We start from the raw sequence: 6,240 nt of genomic DNA, 5'->3' as shown, positions 1-6,240 counted from the left end.
TATATAGGTAGCTATACACAGATATATAGGTAGCTACGCACAGATATATAGGTAGCTAAACATAGACATATAGGTAGCTACACACAGTTATATAAGTAGCTACATCACACAGACATATAGGTAGCTACACACAGATATATAAGTAGCTAAACACAGATATATAAGTAGCTACATCACACAGACATATAGGTAGCTACGTCACACAGACATATAGGTAGCTACGTCACACAGGCATATAGGTAGCTAAACACAAATATATAGGTAGCTACACACAGATATATAGGTAGCTACACACAGACATATAGATAGCTACGCACAGATATATAGGTAGCTATACACAGACAAATAGGTAGCTACGCACAGATATATATAGGTAGCTACACACAGATATATAAGTAGCTACATCACACAGACATATAGATAGCTCCGCACAGATATATAGGTAGCTACGCACAGATATATAGGTAGCTATACACAGACATATAGGTAGCTACATACATATGCTACACACTGATTTATAGGTAGCTACAAACAGACATATAGGTAGCTACGCACAGATATATAGGTAGCTACAAGACATATGGGTAGCTGCACACAGATATATAAGTAGCTACATCACACAGACATATAGGTAGCTACGCACAGATATATAAGTAGCTACATCACACAGACATATAGGTAGCTACGCACAGATATATAGGTAGCTAAACACAGACATACAGGTACCTACACACAGATATATAAGTAGCTAAACACAGATATATAAGTAGCTACACACAGATATATAAGTAGCTACATCACACAGACATATAGGTAGCTACACACAGATATATAAGTAGCTAAACACAGATATATAAGCAGCTACATCACACAGACATATAGGTAGCTACGTCACACAGACATAAGGTAGCTACGTCACGCAGACATATAGGTAGCTACGTCACAGACATATAGGTAGCTACGTCACACAGACATATAGGTAGCTACGTCACGCAGACATATAGGTAGCTACGTCACACAGACATATAGGTAGCTACGTCACGCAGACATATAGGTAGCTACGTCACGCAGACATATAGGTAGCTACGTTATCTGCCTTTTTTGTGCTTTCATTAAAGATTTAGAAAACTTTGGTTTTACTTACAAATCAAAATCTGAACAAAATTCTTATTATCCCCGGTAATAATGACAGCACAAGCAAGGCAGACCACATTTTGGACTTGGAGAATTGTGTGGTTATTGTTAAAAGAATCATATATGTTAACCCTATTCCCTGGGACCTCCCTCACGTTTTTTGGAGATAACTCAAAAAAGTATTGGTCTGAGGCTGTTCACATTTTTGACTTTTCTAACACGTGCCCCTCACTTAAGGCTTAAAGCGGGGCTTTTATACCTACTGCCTGCCTGCATTATTTTACCATTACCAGACTAAATATAACTTGAACATAAAGAAGAAGATTGCACAATTTTATACCTACTGCCTGCCTGCATTATTTTACCATTACCAGACTAAATATAACTTGAACATAAAGAAGGAGACTGCACTATTTTATACCTACTGCCTGAATACATTATTTTACCATTACCAGACTAAATATAATTTGAACATAAAGAAGGAGATTACACAATTTTATACCTACTGCCTGAATACATTATTTTACCATTACCAGACTAAATATAACTTGAACATAAAGAAGAAGATTGCACAATTTTAAATTTTAAGGAAATTTGGCCATTTTTAGTTTTCCTTGAATACACATTTAGTTCTTCGAAATTTTGCAAATATTTTTGCATATTTGAATTTGCCGTGTCAAGGGCTTTAAAAAATGTATAATTTGTTCGCACGTTTTTTGCTTAATAACTTGATATTGCAATAAATATTTGCAAATTTGCAACATTTTTAATTCAAGTAGAGCATTTGGGCTTTCCAAAAGTGTATCAAATGTTTTAGATTTGTATCACATTGTAAGGATTTAGACTATTTTGGGTACAGGAGACGTGAGCCTGAACAGGGTTAAAGTACAGAGCGTCCCATATCATATTAGATTATCTCCAATCTTTAACACCAAAATACGCACATAATACTCGAAAAATCTAGCATTTTCTGCCAAAATAAATTTCTGTTAGCCTTATTAAATTTTTCAAATGATTCATTCTTCTTAAATTTTCTGATTTGTCCCCTAAATCGTAATTTAGACCCATTGACGCGGTCTAATTTGATGTGGGACACCCTGTAGGTTGGCGACTGAATGTCACCGATAAATTCAAAAATCAAAGACGACTTTAAGGACGTCTTGCTACTGTGTGTTCATGCAGAGGGTAAAAGTTAAATATAGACAAGAAATAAGCTTGGTGGCTATGTACAGGTTGTCCTTCGAAACATGACAGTAGCAAGACAACTTGATCTTGGAATCTATTTGCGACATTCAGTCTTCAACCTGCTTTCTCCGTGTATGATTCTTGAAACAATAACCGCAAAATTTTTCTAGTCCTGACATTTCCAAAATGTGGTCTGCCTTTTTTGGTGTGAGATATTAGGAATTTTGTTCAGATTTCAATTTTGGTAAAAAAATTAAAATTTGTTAAATCTGAACGAAATTCTTCATATCTCGGGTATGGGTAATATTGAAACCACAAATAAGGCTGACAACATTTTAGAAATGTCAGGACTAGGGGTATTTTGTTATTACTATCTCTAGAATTTTACTTCTAAAATTAGGTTGTCCAATAAATGCAGCAAATTAGATCAAAAATCAAAGACGACGTTCAAGTCATATTTCGTGGGACACCCTGTAATAGAAAACTTAAGTGTGCCAGATAGAAAATTTAACAAAAGCAGTCTTTAACCGAAGCAATTGAGTACATATCATTAAAATTTATTCCTATTCATTACTCTACATGTTTTGCTGATACTTAGATAACCATTAAGAGATATTTTTTTACCAAGATCTCTTTGGTGAATTCAAGAGATTGAAAAGCAAAAAGCTTATTATACGTTCGCGGTTAATATTACGCTGTCCAAGACAGAATAATTGGATTCAATATCTAGGACAGAATAATTGGATTCAATATCTAGGACAGAATATTTGGATTCAATATCTAGGACAGAATAATTGGATTCAATATCTAGGACAGAATATTTGGATTTAATATCTAGGACAGAATATTTGGATTTAATATCTAGGTCAGAATATTTGGGAATCATTATCTAGGACAGAATGTTTGGATTTATTTTCTAAGTCAGAATATTTGGATTTATTATCTTGGTCAGAATATTTGGGAATTAGTATCTAGGTCAGAATAGTTGGGAATTATTATCTAGAACAGAATATTTGGATTTGTTATCTAGGACAGATTCTAATTAAACATCTTAAACGAAATATTCTGATTGAGTATCTTGGACGGATCAAATCATTAGATTCAATATCAAGGTTGGATCGAATATTTAGATTCAAAATCTAGGACGACATATTAGCTTCTATGTATGACTAGGCTTTTAGGCCGCTGCGAGTCCATCTTTTATTACAATTGTGAACGTTTTCTCTTTGTATACATTGTAAAACTAAAACAAAAAAGTTCGCTATTTTATACAACAAAATTTGTGAATTTTCAAAGTTTAATCAAATCGAATTTTGTTGGAGGCTAAATTTTGAAATTTTGACCATTCATAAAACTTCCTGGGGTCATGTGAGGTCCCAAACAAAATTTGGGCCGGATCAGTTCAGCCATTTATTGGATACCCACAAACAGACAGACAGTATAAATAGATTAGGAAATAATTTTCTGAATTATTATCTAGGACGAAATATTCGGAAAAAATATCAAGAACGGATATTTGAATTTGATATCAGAGTTTCTTTCTTTGAATTGATAATTGATATGGATATTAGTGTAGATTTTTATTAAGGCACATAAAATCTTAAAATTATTTTTTCTTCTTTAAAAGATATGAATTCTCTAATTTGCCGCAGTCTCGTAGCAAGAAGCCGCAATTAAAAATAATCAATTTACGGGACAAAAAACAAGGAAACCTTATTATTTTTGCTCCATCTAAGGTTGTGCCCATTATGTGTCGAAAGTATAACTTTTTATTATGAGGCCACTTGAAAATTACGTCGAAAGTCAATAAATAAATGGTGTTGGTTGCGTAAATATGGAAAAAATAGAAGCAAGATAAGTTTTGAACATTTACGACTATTAAAGAAAGAGAGAAAATTAGTACCAAAAGGAATACTCAGGGGGGGGGCATGAGGGCTCAGCCCACCCAGGATCACTAAAAATCTATGGTTTTCATGGGGTTTCAGGCTCCAGCGGATTCTGAGTACCCTCCCCCCTTTGTTTGTAAAGTTATATCTTAGCTTTTTAAAATTCTCAACTGGAGCCTCGTTAAACGTTTATTCACTTCAAAATTTCAACTACAACTTACTCAAACAGGTGACTAACGGTGAATTTTAAATAAAATACCATTGATGAATGTTTTTATCTACCAATTATTATTATGTCAACAATAGCAAACAAATCATGGAATTGGTTGTCTTAAAAAGAATTATGTTTCATAAAACACAAAAACTCGGTTCGTTTTCAATGAAAAATATTTATTGATAAAAAATCTATCGTCGATTTCAAAAGTAACAAAAATAAATAAATTATTTGACTAATTGCTTTAAACTGCATTTAGGTAGAAGGCTTTAAACAATAACAGATTTTATGAACATTTGACTGGGGTTCATTAGTTCATTTACGTCCTCATGTCTGTTCTCCTCTGCATCTTATTCAAGATTATCATTAGTTTCTTCCATAACAACCTTCTTCTTCTCCTGATCCTCCTTCTCCTGGTCCTCCTCTTCGGCCTTCTCCTCCTCCGAATCTGTATCCTCCACAAAGTCGAATCCGTCCTTTTTTATCTTTCTCTTTATCTTGTCATACGCTTTCTTCTCCTAAATAGATAAAAAAAAAATACGTCGTAACGATGGACTTTATTTTTTTTAAGCAAATTAGGTTCCGCAATTCAAACTTTCACTTTCCAGAGATAATTTTTTTTGTACAGCCTATTCAAACAATATGTAATGTTTGTATGTAAATTGTAAGTTCATTTGTTAATTATTTATCAAAATATTTGTGCATTAATTATTGAAAGGATTACTTTTTTATATCTAATCTTATCCTGGGCAGCTCTATCCTTGTATGCGTCTTTATCCTCCTCACTGAGCTGAGACCAACCCCTGGAGCACTCCTAACAAACCGAACTATCAAGATAAAATTCAAACTCGTCCAACCTTATACCTTAAGGATACAATCCTAATCAACCCAGCCTTAAAGATACAATCCTAACAAACCAAACCATAAAGATACAATCCTAACCAACTCAGCCTTAAAGATACAATCCTAACCAACCAAACCTTAAAGATACAATCCTAACAAACCAAACCATAAAGATACAATCCTAATCAACTCAGCCTTAAAGATAAATCCTAATCTACGCAACCTTAAGGATACAATCCTAACCAACCTAACCTTAAAGATACAATGCTAACCAACCAAACCTTAACAATACAATCCTAATCAACTCAGCCTTAAAGATACAATCCTAACCATCCAAACCTTAAAGATACAATCCTAACCAACCAAACCTTAAAGATGCAATCCTAACCAACCAAACCTTAAATATAAAATCCTAATCAACTCACCCTTAAAGATACAATCCTAACCAACCCAACCTAAAAAGATACAATCCTAGTCAATCCAACCTTAAGATACAATCCTAATCAACCAAACCTTTAATATACAATCCTAACCAACCCACCCTTAAAGATACAATCCTACCAACCCATTCATAAAGATACAATCCTAATCAAACCAACCTCAACGATACAATCTTAGCCAACCCAACATTTATGACACAATCCATCCTTCTAGATAAAACTAAACTAAGTAAGTTTGGGCGTGGTAAATAGTTATTTTATAAAGAAAAGTGTAAAGTAGAGATTAACAATATCAGCTAGTCTGTAAACTAAGGATCTTGAATATTGTTTACAGAAAGAGCAGCACGAAGAAGATCTCCTCCTAACCTTTTCCATATTATTCTCATTGGTATCGCTGCACGATTTAAAAAAGAAAATAAAATAAAACTATTTAGAAAAAATAAAGTTTATGTCCCACGCTGTATTATATTATAATTATATGTTAAAGAAGCCATGGAAGAATAAGAAAAGATGGTAAAAACTAATTCGCAATTTATGC

At 33.5% G+C, this 6,240-nt stretch overlaps 1 long non-coding RNA gene across 1 annotated transcript; it reads right to left on the bottom strand.

Annotated features, from left to right (window-relative positions):
- Positions 1-4,381: 4,381 nt before the first annotated feature.
- LOC111712385 (uncharacterized) lies at positions 4,382-5,254 on the bottom strand. The gene is made up of 2 exons (XR_002767435.1): positions 5,144-5,254; positions 4,382-4,937 (listed from the first exon to the last, which is right to left on the bottom strand). It is a non-coding gene; the product is annotated as an uncharacterized LOC111712385 (long non-coding RNA).
- Positions 5,255-6,240: the final 986 nt, after the last annotated feature.

This window comes from Eurytemora carolleeae, unplaced genomic scaffold (genome assembly GCF_000591075.1).
Source record: "Eurytemora carolleeae unplaced genomic scaffold, Eaff_2.0 scaffold1264, whole genome shotgun sequence".
Taxonomy (NCBI): Eukaryota; Metazoa; Arthropoda; class Copepoda; order Calanoida; family Temoridae; genus Eurytemora; species Eurytemora carolleeae.
This window is presented reverse-complemented; position numbering and strand designations above follow the sequence as displayed.